Below are 16,565 nucleotides of genomic sequence, written 5' to 3' on the forward strand. Positions count from 1 at the left end.
GGCACTCGGGCCAGGAGGACCTGTGGAGTCTGCATGAGTCCACGTGGCTCCCCTACCCCCAGGCCCCCCCAAATCTCCCAGCTGTCACTCCTTTCCTCTCTCCCCTTCCCCCCCCCAGTCCCACTTTCCTGCCCTCCTGCCCTCCCCTACCACCACGCTCTCCAAAGCTTTTGGGCTCTTTAGATAAACGACGTCCCAGCACCTGCCTTCAGACCGGGGACCGGATCACTGCCTTCTCTTCTTGACAGCATCCAAACTGCAAGGCTTGTCCACTCCCTGGGTGAACAGGGACTGCGACCCCCCAGCACCATACAAAGAGAACCCAGGGGAACCGGCTCACTGGAAAGAGCCTCGTGATAAGTGAGGCCTAATCCTCATGCGGTGTGCTCCCCTTCCTCCTCCCAGGAGCTCTGGACAGAAGGGCTTCCCCCACTCTTGGCCAGCTCCCGGCCCAGCAGACTCCCCCATCCACGGCTCTGCCTGCCCAGAATATTAACAAGGGCCCTTCCAGATGCACAGAGGAAGCCAGACAATCCCTCGCAGCCCCCAGAGGCTGGCTGGACAGGGCGGGCGTCCAGGGTGTCAGTGGGGCAGGCCAGCTCCTCGTGCTTCGGCTGGTAAGCACGGACGAGAGAAGGCCCCTGCTCCCATGGGGACGGAATGAGGGCGAAAGGCTGCTGGCGGAGGCGGCTGGGGGCCCCCGGGCTGCCTTTCCAGATGGCATAAATCAGCTGGTCTGGCTTCACAGTTCCCTGCCACCCAGCACACAGCGGGCAACCGGCAGCACGAAGACCCAAGGTAAGTCTGGAGGAAATTAAATTAAAACGCCGCAGCTTCCAGGCCCCGGGAGGCCCGGCAGCCATAAATCTACCTGCGAAGGAGTGCACAGAGCACCAGGCAAACCAGCTTTCTCCAGGTTACTGATGAGCACTGGCCTCTGCAAGGGCGTCCCAGCAGGGAGCCAGAAACGGGCATCTCGGCAAAGAAAGCTTGTGACCGTGGGGCTGTCTGGGCCGCAGGGTCAGATAAAGGCCGCCGCAAATCCCCGTGCTTGGCTTCCGGGCTGTGGGACTTCAGGCAGGTCACCTAAGCTCTCCTTTGTAGCTCCAAAAATGGGGACCAGTCAAAGGGGCTTGCAGAGTCATGACAAGCATGTGTCCCACAAGCACCACTCGAAAATGGTAGCCATGACAACCAAACTGGTGAGGACGGAGGAAAGTAAAAGTCTCGGACACAGAACCTTAAAGAGAGCAAACAGGGCACTCGCTCTGTGCCAGGCACGATCCATTCTTCCAGTCCTCAAAAGTCTGTGACGAGATGCCATTAGAGTCGGGTTTGCAGATGGAGAAGTGGAAGCACAGAGAGGCCGAGTCGTTGGCTCAACGTCACACAGCTGGTCGTGGATGGTGCTAGGATTCAAACCCAGGCAGCCAGACTCCTCTGGAGTGGGAAATAGGGCACTCCTCTGACTTTTGGAATTTCAAAGCCAGAAGGAAAACAAGCATCATTTCCCCCACATTCGTTCCAAAGAGAGAGACACCTGAGCCCAGATAGCAAGAGACTAGCTCAGGCACACGGCCAGGCAGTGACAGACAGCTGAACCTGCCTATGGCTCCCGAGAGCAAAAAGCACGGGACTCAATAATCCTAAGTGTCTTCTGCGTGGCTTGGACAGCCCCCAAATCGCTCTTCCTATGTAAGAATCAGCTCATTCTCATCCATATGCTAGGAGGAATGTGGCCACAGGGGGTCTGCCAAGTAGGGCTTCTGAAGAGGACCACAAGCTATCCTCCCCAGACCACCCCTCTCGGCCCACCCACCAGCCACATGAGGGAGGTCAGACAGTAGGGTCCCCTCCGGGATTCTGGGGGCAGGGTACAGAGCCAGCCAGCCCACCCATCCCCAGTGACAGAAACCAGCCCCAAGGAGCCTGATGAGAAACAGAGAGTGCCAGCTTTATCACAGCCCAATGATTACCAAAATCAACCGTTCAATTGGTAAAGACTCCCTTTGCTGAAAGCCTCAGAGAGTCAGCATGGCACAAAGACCCCCAGAGCCAGAGCTCACAGGTTCTGATCTTGGTTAGAAACCCCCGGCCACAACACTGAGCCTCAGTGTCATCTCTCAAGTGAAGGAAGCTGCACCTACTCCTGAGGGTTACTGTGAAGCCTCTGAATGGGGTACACAGAATACTACTGCTCACCCCTGACCCCGGCAAATACTGCATAAGCATAGAACAGAAAGCTCTCCGTGATCTGTCGGTCCGCTCCCCAAATAAGTGACTCTTCTTTTTCTTTTTTGAGGATTCCCCACTCTATGGGGCACGATCTTCAAGGACTGCACTGAAGTCTCAGCATTTGTCCTAAACCTGATGGAGTACATCCTTACAAGGATGAAGAACGGACCCAGTACTGCTGGGAGCCGACCTCGTAGTTTGAGGCAAACCAAATTATATGTTAAAGCAAAAAAAAAAAAAAAAAAAAATTACTTCAAGCATAAATGTTACCGCACAGCATCGGTCTACAAAGGCTATGTTTTAAGTACTTGGTGCCTCGGGCCCCTGGGTGTGGCAGCCCATTAATCGCTCCATAATCGCAGAGCTGGCTTGCAGAAACTTTTAAATGGTTTGGTATTTTGACTTCCCTCACCTACCCAGTGGCCTGTCTGCAGTGTGAGCTGGCTTCAGCCGTCCTGACACGTGTTTCTGCTGCCTCCCCCTAACGGACTGCCTCCCACACTCGCCCTCACCAGGATGGGTTCTGGCAGAAGCAGTATTAATGCCAGCCTTGCACAAGGTCCGCGGATCAGTGTGCACACCTCTTCTTCATGCCATGTGCGTCCTGGGTGCAGGCAGCCTGATGGCTTTTCAGCCCCCCCACCCCCCACCCCAACACACACATGTACCCTTGGGCATTTCACCTTAACAGTAACAACAAGTCTTTACACCATGACCAGGGAAGTGTGATTAAATCTATCTACCCTCTGTACTCCACGACCAAAAAAAAAAAAAAAAAACCAATAACAATTTCCAATTTCCTCAATGTATGCAGAATCTTAGAGTACACAAAATAATTTCATCCTATCAATGCGCTCTGAGTGTTGTGACACCTAGTGTGATCGGTAGGTCGGGAGTGAAATTCTGTGAGCCGTAGGTAAAAGAAGCATGGATCAGAGAGGGTAAGAAACTTTGTGAGAGACACACAGAAAGCTTCGAAGAACGACGGACCCGCACAGCACCCGGCCTACCCTAGGCCGACGCTCCTCGAGGCCTTCCTCCCCTCCTGGCTCTGGGCTCCCTCCCTCACGGCACCTGGGGCCTCCGCGGATAGGACCCTTCGCCTCCCCACCCCACCAAAGCTATCCGGTTTGCCACAACAAGTATTCCATCCCTACCTCCCAACCTTCCCCTCTGCAGGCGGTGTTTCTCAACCCCACCTTCCCCCAGCACCTCTGGGGCCCCGCCTCAGTCTAAAGGTATCAATCCCATTCTTGCCTACCAGGCCACCACGGAGCTCATCGAGGACACACCCGGAATGCCCTCACCCGGCCAGCTACAGCCGCAGGAGAAGCCACTCTTCCCCATACCCCCACCACCAAGGCCCCCACAGCACTGGATTCTTCCTCACTGGGTCACCATTTCTGGGCTTGGGACTTCTCTGCCGTTGGGCTGGAGGCGCCTAGAGGGCGGGAACCGTGGTGGGTTGGCCCTGCAAGGTCCCACAGGCCTCACACAGGGCCCGGTACCCAGCAGGGATTCAATCACTGTCTAGGCATTAGCTTCCTGAAAGGCAGGTCTGAAGGTAGAGAGAGGTTTCCCTTCACGAGAACGGCCCCCTTGAGAAATTCAGCCATAGGGGCAGCACGAACAGTCACTGCTCTGGGTCAGTGAAGAGTCGCCTTACACTCAGGCAACCCCCAAATCTGTCTGTGAATGAAAACAGAATGTCACTGAGGAGGAACGCTTATGCATCAAGACACTAAGCCGTGAAATACAGCCTGAGCCCCCCACCCACCCCTCCACCCCAGGCCTCGGGGCTGATTCCATGTGGTTTTCACTCCAAAATCTTCACAAAAGTTCTCTTTCATTCCTGAGGTAGGGTCAGGGACAGAAGGGGCTCTTGTCTCAGGCCCTGCTGTGACAGAGCTCACAGCCTGGTGGGAAAAGAAATATACAACCAATACAAAACAACAGAAAAACACTCTAAGGGGGCATGTCCCCAGGCAGTCCTAGGAGCACAAAACGAGGTGTCCGGACAGGAGAAGAGGAGCTGCACCACAAAGACAGCATTTCCTGTGCAAGTATAAATACTTAGGACACTGTGTGTCGGGATGGAATTAGTAGCAATTAAAGTATGAAGTAGTAGAACACTAAAATTCCTAAGCCAAACATTCAACCGATTATCCAAATTATTTTACCCCAAGTCCAGATAATATGTATGGTCAAAAGAATTCCTGGGGCCAGAGAGATAAAACATGTGGTTAACTTCGCCTTTTCATCAGAACATTTGGATACCACGTACACACACTCATTACCAAATTTAAGTTGATTTACAGATTACTCCTGAAGGACACAAAGATAAAAACATTTACGTTCTCAGGGTGCCTGGGTGGTTCAGTTGGTTAACTGTCTGCCTTCAGCTCAGGTCATGATTTCTGGGTCTTGGGATGGAGCCCCACGTCTGGCTCCCTGCTCAGTAGGGGGTCTGCTTCTCCCTCTGCCTCTGTCCCTTTCACCTGCTTGTGCTCGCTCGCTCTCTCTCAAATCTTTTTTTAAAATTTAAGTTCTTGAAACTGTTTCCTCACTACCAGGATAAAAGGCAGACCTTATGGGATCTGCTGGGGATAGAGTCCATAAGAGACACAAAACACTCTTGGCAATGAAAAGCACAAAGCAGGCTCTTGCTTTCTTTTAGCTTTCACGTTGGCAATCAACCAGCAATCTTATGACCCAGACTGGAGTCTGCAAATGTGGGTTCAAATCCCAGCTCCACCTCTATCCAATGAAATATTTTTCTAATTATATTTCTAATATATTTATATTAGATATATATATAGATATATATCTATAAAGTATCTAAGTATATTTCTAATGAAAAATAAGGGAACATTTACCACAGTACAGGTAGTAAATGCTCAATAAAGCATTGCTAGTAACAGGTTAGTTTTGTCCAGTATTTTGCCTGTTTCGAAGGTGGCTGAGAAAATGGACATTCACGATCTGCATACTCATGGATACCCACGTGGTGGAAGCAGGGGGAGGGCATGATAGAAGAAAGCAGAAACATTCGGATTCATGATTATACAAAATGACTGCCTACCTGGGCCTGACCTGGGTGACTGCTGTCCCTCACAGCCTGGCAGGGACATGAAAGTAGGGACGATTCTCAGGAAAGACCAAAGAAAGAAAAAGAAAAGAAAGGGGGAAAAAAAAAGTTGTGTTCAAGGTCTCAGATTGTATATCTAATGTACTTAAATTTGGAAGAAAACTCGATTTTCATTGGAGGTCACAGATACACACACACACACACACACACACACAGGCCTCCCCCCACGCCCGCATAGGAGACTCCAGACAATTTTTTAATGTGTTTAACTAGTGTTGGGAAATGAAATATTCAACCGACCTAATTTTTACATTGGGAATAAGAGACATAAATACGTTTTCGGCAAATCCAACACACTGTTTATTCCATTTCAGCACGAAGTTGTAAAGAGTCAGAGAGAAACAGAGTAGGGCAGACTGTGTCAATCAGCAGCCCCCATCCCTTGGCTGCTTCCCAAAGGTCCCTACTTGCAGAAATCTCCTGCCTATACCGCAAACGACCTATGTCTCAGTGTGAGGGCATTTCCTGACCACGAGGGCAGAGCGGACCAGAAGTCACACTTCCTTGTCCCTTGGCAGGTCATTACGGTGTGTAGGACACAAACCTGGGCACGTCCCCAGCAGGACTGCTCGGTAACCTAGTGTTTGAGGGTTTTCCTCACCTCCCTGTCCCACAACCCCTCTAACAGGCGCTTCCTGGGAATAAACCTCTAGAATAAACCACATGCACCCAAATCCTTGTCTCAAGGTATGCTGGGGGGAAGGGGGGCAGAGAAGAACCAAAACCAAGACACAACAAGAAAATCAGGAAAATACAGAAGGAGGGAATGAAAGCAAGAAGAAAACAACTAAGGGGCAGGTAAACCTGGAAGGAAAGGGAAGATGCGACTAGAACTAAGAAAGGGAAAAGACCAGACATGAAGTGGCTACTGCCTCAACCAAGTGGCCTGGTCCCTAATTACAACCACCCTGCCTCACCTGACCCAATCTGGCCAGCAGCCAAGCCCGTAAGCTCATTCATCCCTCCAAAGGCTCACACATCACGGGGTCTACCGGTGGAGGTCAACACTGGCCTCTTGTCACTGGGTCCACCAGCCAGTGCAGAGAACAGAGTCTGGCCCCACTGTCCCCCAAAACTACAGGTGGAGACCTTGGGTCAGACAACTGACCCGGTGAGGTTAGGCACATCTAGGAATGCAGGTGCAACAGCAACCTGTGCTTTTTTTTTTTTTAAATTAACATCTAATGTATTATTTGTTTCAGGGGTACAGGTCTGTGATTCATCAGTGTTACACAGTTCACGGCACTCACCATGGCAGCACCTGCCCTCCCCAGTGTCCATCACCCAGCCACCCCATCCCTCCCACCTGCCTCCCCTCCAGCAACCCTCCTTAAGAGTCTCCTATGGCAGGGGCACCTGGGTGGCTCAGTGGGTTGGGCCTCTGCCTTCAGCTCAGGTCTTGATCTCAGAGTCCTGGGATCGAGCCCCGCTTCGCGCTCTCTGCTCAGTAGGGAGCCTGCTTCCTCCTCTCTCTCAGCCTGCCTCTCTGCCTGCCTCTCTGCCTGCTTGTGATCTCTCTCTGTCAAATAAATAAATAAAATATTAAAAAAAAAAAAAAAGAGTCTCCTATGGCAACGTAAGGCTGATGAAGACCCCCCCAGTGGGAACAAATCTCCTTCCCAAAACACGTGTTGTCCTGTTGTCGCAAGGGACACCAAGAGGCAAAGTTTAGAAACCTTGCTTAGCACCTTTTTGGGTGAAACCAAAGGAAGGGAAGTCCCTAACACCCCACCTCGGACACCATTCTCTGACTTTCCAGAGCTTTATACGAATCCTGTGATCTCAATGGAGGAACAAACCCCTCAAAGAGGAAGAAGATTGTTCGGGGAAGAGAGGGTAGGGATAAAATAATCTCACATATCACAAGGGTTTGTGGCTCCACCCTAACTGGCAAAATCGTATTCCTCTTAACGTCGTGGAGAGGAGAACTTAGTAAATAAATATTATACATTATATGTGTGAAGGTTCCATCGGAGAGCGATAATGGGGGGGAAAGCTTAAAGAGAACTGATGTATTGATGAAAAGCCTATTCTGGACTCACTTTCAACTCCTTCTAGGAAAATTAAGCCCACCCCGGTAAGCATGTGACTTCTACCTCTCATCTAATATCCTGTGAGAAACAAACATCACAGAAAAACCATGGCGAGCAGGTGCTTTTAGATGGTACACATGTTCACCATACCTCATCGCACGTTGTGACTTTCATAGTGCTTTTCTCAAATTCCAGAAATTATCTTCATCTCCTCCACTTTATAGGGAGGCAACAGAAAGCTGGAAAGATGATGGTCATCTTGAAGTCAATTCCAACACCCACCATGTAGAAGGCATATTCTGGGTCACAGAACAAAGTTCTGAAAATGTCAACACCAGGAGTCTTGCCCTTTTCCCACCATCACCCTCGAACACAGCTCCTGGCACAGGCCGCCGTGGGGCCTTTGACAAGGTTTTAGTGCACTTCCTTAAACTCGGCATGTCCAAATGGGACCTCTCTCCCCACCAAGCTTACTGCTTCCCAAAACCCCAAGGCCAACAGCTAGATCAACCATTTCCTGAGGCCCCAGGTGAAAATCTTGGGGTATGTGTCACCCAGCCAGTAATCAGAGCAGCCTAGGGGTACAGACTTAGAAATCTGCTATACCCAGGTTCAAAACCCAGCTCTGCCACTTACCAACTCCAGCAAGCCATGTAACCTCTCTGAGCTACAGTATCTACCATAGCCACCTTCTTTGCATAATATGGCCAAGGTTTAAGCACAATGATTTATGTAAAATGCTTAGTATTAGCCCAGCATCAATCCACAGAGCAGACACTCAACCTATTGAGTGCCTATTACTTTTTTTTTTTTTTTAATTTATTTGGTGGGTGGGGGAGGAAGAGCAGAGGGAGAGAACCTCAAGCAGACTCCACACTAAGCACAGAGCCCGCCGAAGGGCTTGATCTCACAACCCCTGAGATCATGATTTGAGTCGAAACCAAGAGTCAGATGCTTATTGACTAAGCCACCCAGACTCCCTGAGACTTGCTATTATTGCTGATATCACGGACTGATATCACGGACTGGGGAGGTCCTTGCTCTCTGGCCTTCTCAAATGGTAGCACAGGGTCACTGAAAAGCATGACCTGGCAAAGTCTCATGCCAGCCCCATCACTGAGTAAGGCCAATTCTTTGCAGAATCCACTTTCCTCTTCCATAAAACATGGGTAACCTAACGTCTACCTTGCAAGGCTGTTGTACTGAATAGATAATACATGTAACATTCCCGGCCAGTGCCCGACACCAACATGCAGTGGCTGCCCTGGGCTTATTTACATGCCATGTCCAAATGTCCTCTAACTGTTTCTCATGCAGACCTGTTTTCAAGTACCTGGTCATTCAGGGTTGCAAAATATCAAAGGGGCCCCTGGTTTCCAAGGCCCTCTTACCAAAAAGAAAATTAAGCATGATGAGAAAAACTTGGTTCTTATCCAGGCCTCCAAAGCCTGAGCATAGGGCCAGAAGAGCAGAGGAAGGCAGAGCGCGGCCAAGGCCGTGGTAAGGGGCTTTTAGGGAGGCCTACAAGAGAAGCAGGACAGAAATGCGCCTTTTCAGTCCCTACCTCAAGTTCAGGAAGCCCATGTGCTTTCACCAACCCTCCAGATGTTTCCGAGGCCCACCAAGTTTGCGCCACTGGACTGTTCAAATGGAATCCGAAGCTTCCAGCTTCACGTCTATCCCCGCTTTCCTGCTTCAACAGAGCCAACAGCTTAACAGACCAGCGTCATTCATGCTCTGCTCTGCCCTTTCGTGTGGGCTCGCAGGATGCCAAAATCTCCACGTCTGCATCCTAAATAATGCAAAGGGGGCTGAGTCAAAATATTAAATAAGAGAACATACTAACCAGGGCTCATGGCAGGGTTTCGGTATCAACAGTTCCTTTCTCTTTGACCCTGGGTGGAAAGCGCTTCATTCTTGGGTGGCTGAGAAAGTTGAACCTCAAACAAAAGCATCCATCAACAGACCAGGTCCCAGCATCCAACGTGGAGGGCACGGTGGGCACCAAGGCCCTTCACCCACAAGGAGGCAACAGGCTCAGGGAGAGACCGCTCCAGGCACAGGGGGGCTGGATGAGCTGAGGCTGCCCCAGACGCGACACAAGACAACAGCCAACAGCAGCCTCGTGCAGCCGCTAAACCGCGTGGCTGCCCTGAGCATACCACCTGCTCTCTCTAGGCCGCCTCAATAAAAATCAAGGTTTAGACCGGTTCCCCCTAGACCCCATTCAGCTCCATACACCTGAGTCCAAAAAACATCAAAAAGAAGGTAAAGGATTAATGTTCCCCCACCCATAGGACTTCCATTTTGGAAAGAGACAGACGTGTGAAGAAAGTGAAAATTAAAGATAAATAAATATTTCTTAAATTTTTTAACTTTTCTATTTGTTTCCACGTAAAGGGAAGAAAGGTGTACAGATGCTTTAAAGAATTTCTGGGTGAGGGGCGCCTGGGTGGCTCAGTGGATTAAGCCTCTGCATTCAGCTCAGGTCATGATCCCAGGGTCCTGGGTTCAAGCCCCGAGTCGGGCTCTCTGCTCAGCGGGAAGCCTGCTTCTCTCTCTCTCTCTCTCTCTGCCTACTTGTGATCTCTGCCTCTTAAATAAATAAATATTTTTTTAAAAAAAAAAAGAAAAGAAAAGAAAAAAAAGAATTTTCAAGCGAAACAAAGATGCCCAACAGGACTCAGAACCCTCCAGGAGAGTCAGGATAGGGGAGAGGGGGAGGGGAGGTCTCAGATTGAGATGCAGGAGGGACGTGTAGGAGGACGTGCAGGAGACAGCTGGTTTGCACAGGCTGAGCATTTCATCTTCCCAGCCATTCATCACCTTTAGAAAAGTTTGCTCTAAGAAAAGGCAGCAAAAGGAAGCGAAGAAAAACATGCATTTACCCATGCGCTTGACTAATCTCTCCCGAAAACTAACATGGCAATACAGTTTGAAGAATTTCGTGTCGTCTGGTGAAAAGAAAATACAAGACAGCACCTTCCATTATTTAAGCTGGAAGAAATGATGTCACAGAAAAAAAATCTAAAAACGACCGTCATTTCAATAGCACGTTCAGGCTTCGTGGTTAAATGTCTCGGCAGACAGACGGAACCGAGCGCGTGCACAGGCACTTTGTTCTCAACCCGGAGGATCAATATCACAATCACACGGCGCCAGCAGAAATTACAACACAGTTACTCAGGGAGGGTTATCCAAAAATCAGGAGTGTGGGGAAGAAGCTCGAGGAACCCAGGCCCTAGAAGGGGGTCACAATATTCCAGACAGCACAGAGGGAAAGGGCATTTTGATCTGACACCTTGTCTCTCTGTTTAGGTAAATACCGTAGTATCAGAAGTCATTAGTGAATTCATGTCAAGCCCCTGCTCCATATGGCGAGTCATTCCCAAAGCGCACGGATCTGGGGCGCAGACAGGGAAAGCTGAAGCCATGGGAAGAGAAAATGTGGCGACTCTTTGTTCCCAAGACGGCGGCTTCCATCTCTCCCAAGGCACGCGTTCCTAGGCAATGTGACCTTGACACTCGCCGATCAAGAGAGTCTGTACCTCCACTCCCTCGAGTCCAGGCGGGCCCTCTGAGGACGCTGACGGAGAGGACAGGGCAGTAAGAACGCCGCCCTGGGTCCGAGGACAGCTCGTCACCAGTCTGGCAGCTCTGTTTCTTGCTTCCCGGAATGCGTGTCCTCTCAGCCGTCCCCACCGTGAGCCGCTCGAGCCCCAACAGAGAAGCTGCTCGGGGGCACTCTGGTTGACCCAAGGCAGATACCCAGTGCCGGCTGCCCCCGCTGAGAGGAAGCCACACGGCGGTCCCAACAGCACCTGCCCACACTGTCCTCATGCGCCCGAGGAAGCGAATGCCCAGCCGAGTCCAGTCAACTGACGCCCCCATGAGAGACAGTAACACGTTTAGCCCAGTCACTTAATGTGGGGGGCATTGCTGAAGCAGCAAGAGATCACCAAAACATGCGAGGACAGACACTGCAAGGAGGAGTCTGGGGGCAGATAAAGAGTCTGCGCTCTCGAGAGTCTTTTTTTTTTAAGAGTCTATTTATTTATTCGACAGAGAGATCGCAAGTAGGCAGAGAGGCAGGCAGAGAGAGAGAGGGAAGCAGGCTCCCCGCTGAGCAGAGAGCCCCAAGCAGGGCCCGATCCCAGGACCCTGAGATCATGACCTGAGCCGAAGGCAGAGGTTTAACCCACTGAGCCACCCAGGTGCCCCTCTTGAGGATCTTCTATCAGAGCTGTGCTTACCTGCTTGAGGGCCTTTTGGAAAACCAGCACACCCAATCCCCAACATCCCGTGGGGAAAAGGACCACTTGAAGCCAGCAATAAGAAAGACAAAATAAACACCTCACCCCGTGTTAAGGTCGCTAAACTCACTGCTCTCAGCCATGCGATGGGACAAGCAAATCTGAACTTTGAAGGTCTGAAATCTTCAAAAAGCCTTTTAAAAATGCAAATAACCCTTTCCCTCTGTAAGTCTCGATCTTAAAGTAATAAGAAATGCATTAGCCACATGCATTGCCCCCAGCACTGATCGAGAATAAAGTCACTTCAATGGCAAGGCCAGAGCCCACGACCCCAGAGTAATTTGAAGGACTTACCTGAAGAGCTGGCGAAGGAGGTCGAGCCCTTGCTGAATTGTCCTTTCTTATTCCCCCCCTTGCTCGGCTGTTTTCCTTACTCTCTGGTACACAAGAAAGCAACAGGTAGGAAGCAAGTGTCACTAGGCCGGTGCTGTGGTCGTGTGAATGGTAGTATCAGGACAGTGTGGGAAAGGGACCAGCATTCATCAGCGACAGGAAGAGGATACACACAGCAGACAGTAGCCAGATGACCCCCCCCCCCCCCACCGCTCTCCCACCACCCCTCAGGCCTCTGGATTGCTTGGTGGGAAAGCGGTGGCCCCTGCTATTCAGAACTCGCCAGATACAGAGGTTTCAAGCATCTCCAAAGATCCTCCACCAGGGCAGGAGATCAGCCTGGTTCTCAACCCTGAGCTCTTAGCTCTGGGACCGGACTTCACTCCCTGCCTTTGGTTCCTGTAGATTTCACATTTAAAATCAGTTGACTCTGTGTTAACTTTTTCATCCAAAATGTATTTAGCGCCAACGTCCTGGGGGCAGAGGACATGGTAATGAGTCAGCCAGACGTGACCCCTCTTCTCTTCACTTAGATTTTAAAGATTTTTATTTATTTATTCGACAGGCAGAGATCACATGTAGGCAGAGGGGCAGACAGAGGGACGGGGAAGCAGGCTCTCCACTGCACAGAGAGCCCAACGCGGGGCTCGAACCCAGGACGCCGGGATCAGGACCTGAGCCGAAGGCAGAGGCCCAACCCACGGAGCCACCCAGGTGCCCCTTCACTTAGATTTTAGAGTGGAAAAGACAAGTAACAAGCAAAACGACAGAAAGACAGTAAGTCAACACAGGAAAAAACAGGAGATACAACAGAGTAAGACTAGATGAGAAAGGTCAGTTTACGTTAGGTGGCAGAGAAGGACCTCCCTGATACGTTTGCATTTTTACCTAAGGCCTGAAAGAAGGGATGTGGAGAAACAGCATTCCAGGCAGCAAGCTCAGCATGTGCAAAGATCCTGAGGCCCAAAGGGAAGCTAAAGAGGGGCACCAAAGGCTGGGTGAGAGACAGGAGGGAGGGGGAAGGTGGGAAAGGAGCTGACAATAAAGGCAAAGTTTTGACAGAGAACAGTGGAAAGCTTGACTGTTACCTCAGGCACAGAGGGAAGTTATTAGAGGATTTTAAGTAGGAAAATGACTAAATCAGGTTGATGACTTTGAGAACTGTCCCAGAGTTAGGATAGTGGTGACCTCTGGAGGGGAATATTGACCGGGAAGAAACAGAGGGGAGCTTCTAGAGGGTTGATGACTTCTTATTTCTTCTTCAGGGCACTGTTCTTGTGGCTGCCTTCAGTTTGTGAAAACTCATCAAGCTGTACACTTAAGGTACATGTCCCTTTGTATATATGTGGTATATTTCAATAAAACATTTACTAAAAACCTCCCAGGCTTCTCCCAGAAAATGGATTCTAGAGCACCAAGGGAAGAGGGAGGGAAGTCAGTGAGGAAACCCAGGTACATGCCTGGAGGAGAGAAGAAGGGGGCGGTTTGGGTGGGCCTGGGAGCACCAGAGAAGACAAACAGAAGCGTCAGAGACTCCGGCCTTGACATGGGGCAGGGCTCTCTTCTGACCTCACATCTCAGCATCTGGGAAAGTCATTCCAACCCTGAACCGGCCCCAGGGACTGGAGCCCCAGCTCCGGGGACAGGGTGGTACCACCCACATCAAGCCCAGGTGGGAGGGAGGGGAGAAATTCGGGTCACACCAGAGACTCAGATGTTTATCCAGCAATAATGAACCTGTCAAATAGTTATGAAACACAGAGTAGGTCTCAGTGGTTGGGAATGGCTAGAAGAGGAAAGATGGGGGCCTGGGAAGCGCAGGGGAGCACGAGTTATAATGCGGATGGGGCAAGTCAGGAGTAAAGGGCAGAGAAGCAGCCCAGACACTAGCAGGCAGCTGAGGCCCTCCGTGCAGTCTGGACACAGAGAGTCCCCACACGAGCCCCACAAAAACATCCCTGTTCACAGTACTCATATGGGACCTCGGGAACGGTCCCTCTGTAGGACTTCTTTAGCTCTATGCCAGAGATTTATATACCCACTTCTTTAAGGGTTTTTTGCTGAAAATCTAGGTTCTGTGTTCTGTTTAAAAAAAAAAAAAAAAAAACTGTTTCAAGAAAAAGGAATAATCTGGTGAGAACTGAGACCTCAATAGCAGAGAGCTGCAGAACCCAAGTCCTCATTTGGAAAGGGAAGGAACAAACTGATCTTGAAAGAAATTTGTATAATGGATTATTACTCTGAGAATTAATCACCTTCTGAGAAACAGGTCATGCTAATTATTCCTGGAGTGGGCAAACAGCTCTTCAAATGAGCTGTTAGTTATCAGACTTTCATGCTTAGCTGAGTCAGCCACAGCATCTGTTTAAAAAATAAAAACTCATTTGCATGTCACTGTTCAGCGCCGACGGGGACATCATCTCCTCACCAGACAGGACATTCAACATTTCCCTGAGGAAGACATGCTCTTCTGACCTCCCTCCCAACCCAGATGGGAAGCCTCCAATCCACTCAAATGGAAATAGGTCCTCATATGCAGATGACAATACAACCAAAACCTAAACGACATCCATCGATTAAGCATTTACAAGAGAAGGCCAGTCCGTGCACTCCAGTGGCCGGACATACAATCAGACAACATCTACCATCTGCAGTAGGAGGGTGGGTGATTTTTTATTTGATTGGAAAGCAAAAAAGGCGGGAACACTTGCAAGCCACACTTCAATGAACATGTACCCATCCCAAAAGACAAATAAATTCAATCTATCCAACACACCAAAGGGTGCCAAGAACTATCAGTAGGAGGCTGCAGAGTAGGAATGGGGCTCCTGCGGGCTAGCCAAGAGGAGAATTTCCATATGGGGTAACGAGAACATACTTACCTTAAAAATTCAAAATTGTTCCTTTCTTCTGATGCTACTCTGTTCCAGGTTATGTAATACAAAGGGCGTGCAAGGCTCAGGAAACTAGATAAATGATCTAGACAAGACAAGACAAGACAGAGGCAGGAGAATGGAGGACTGCTTTCAAGGTAAGATTCCCAGTGTGTCTGGAGTGGAAAAGGATGAAAATAAAATCCGTTATGGATTACCAGGAAGTTCCACGAGTTTGGAAGATCAACACAGCTTCAAAGAGGACGGTTTCATGAGGGAGCGGAAACTCAAAGGTTGAATTAGGGAGATTCACGCACAACTCTTATTATTAACCCCATATGGCCCAAATACATAGAATAAGGAAAGATACTGCTTTCTCCACCTCCGGGCATTGGGGTTCTAGATGCAACTCATTCATGAGACAAATAGGTCTCGGGCTTTAATTAAACTCCTCTCATCAAGAGAAGGAGGACTAATCCCAATCTAACATCTCATCCGTGATGAACTTTGCCGTCTCTCTTCTGTTTCCAAATGAATTTGGCTTATTAAAAAAGTAATGAGCTATTAATTAACTCTACACTCATACAAAGCTGTTTAATTCTCAATCCAATTAGCAGCAATCTGTTGAAGGATTCTAACGATTATTTTAAATTTGCTAACAGAAACATCTTTTCACTTTTCATAAGTTATTTATAGAAGAGCTCACATTGGATCCTGCTTGGTTTTTAATTTGATAACACTTCTATTAAGTGCTCTCTCTCTTCTCCCATCGCTGCGTGATCGGGTTTGGAACTGTCACCACTGAAACGCCCAGAAATAGTATCCTGGGTCGGCTGCCTGGCCAGGACAGTGCACCCTCCTGTCCTTGAAAGACTCTCCAGAAGACCAACCCTGCACAAAAGGGGAACCCTGCCCTTCCCATGTCACTTTCAGTCAAGAGACAAAGCTCAACTCAACACTTCCAGGGGAAAGATGGAAGGTCTGGGGCTACCGATCGGGTTGGATGTGGTAGGGGAGGGAAGCAGGAACGTAATTTTCATAACTGATGCAACAGAGCATTCCAGAGCCTCTTAGGAAACCATACACAATGAATCACACCTCATTTCTGTGTAGAATTGTTACCATAACTGCTGTGCTAAAATGCAAAAATAGCACGTGATCTTTTCACGCCTGTGCAGTTTATCACCTGCTTTTCTGTACTCATTAGTCTAGAGGGACAGACACAGCATGTCAAGGGCTCTCTCCTCCCAACCTGGGACCAAGTAAAGACACACACAGACACAAACTCCATGTAAAATGTGTCCACACACAGGCTTTACTCTTCCCTATAAAATGTAGATTAGACGGTCCACGTGCCTCTCTCTCTGCTTCTCCAAGACTGTGTGAGAGAGAAGCGGATTTCGCAGTACCGCTGTCGGGAACTATCTGGAGAAAGAGCTGAGGAAGGAAGTAGCAGATTCGCTAGCTTTCTCCTAACATCTGAGGAGGAAGAGGAGATGGGTTGAGGGTTCCTCTACCATCTCCCACATCCCCTCCTGGGTACACAAAGACACAATATGCATCATGTTTAAGTAAATAGAATCTAGGGGCGCCTGGGTGGCTCCGTTGGTGGAGCAGCCAGTTCTAGATT

The 16,565-nt window shown here is 49.5% G+C and overlaps 1 protein-coding gene and 1 long non-coding RNA gene across 13 annotated transcripts in view; both read right to left on the reverse strand.

The window, feature by feature from the left end:
* Positions 1 to 16,565, reverse strand: part of PTPRT (protein tyrosine phosphatase receptor type T) — a 1,054,416-nt gene that overhangs the window by 970,341 nt on the left and 67,510 nt on the right. The gene's annotated exons all lie outside the window — the stretch shown is intronic.
* Positions 1 to 16,565, reverse strand: part of LOC132021936 (uncharacterized) — a 59,512-nt gene that overhangs the window by 19,015 nt on the left and 23,932 nt on the right. Inside the window, exons 2-3 of the long non-coding RNA XR_009405472.1 lie at positions 14,945 to 15,041; positions 12,024 to 12,106 (exon numbers count right to left, since the gene is read on the reverse strand). This is a non-coding gene — a long non-coding RNA (uncharacterized LOC132021936). The remainder of the gene's footprint in view (positions 1 to 12,023; positions 12,107 to 14,944; positions 15,042 to 16,565) is intronic.

Source organism: Mustela nigripes, chromosome 7 (assembly GCF_022355385.1).
Source record: "Mustela nigripes isolate SB6536 chromosome 7, MUSNIG.SB6536, whole genome shotgun sequence".
Taxonomy (NCBI): Eukaryota; Metazoa; Chordata; class Mammalia; order Carnivora; family Mustelidae; genus Mustela; species Mustela nigripes.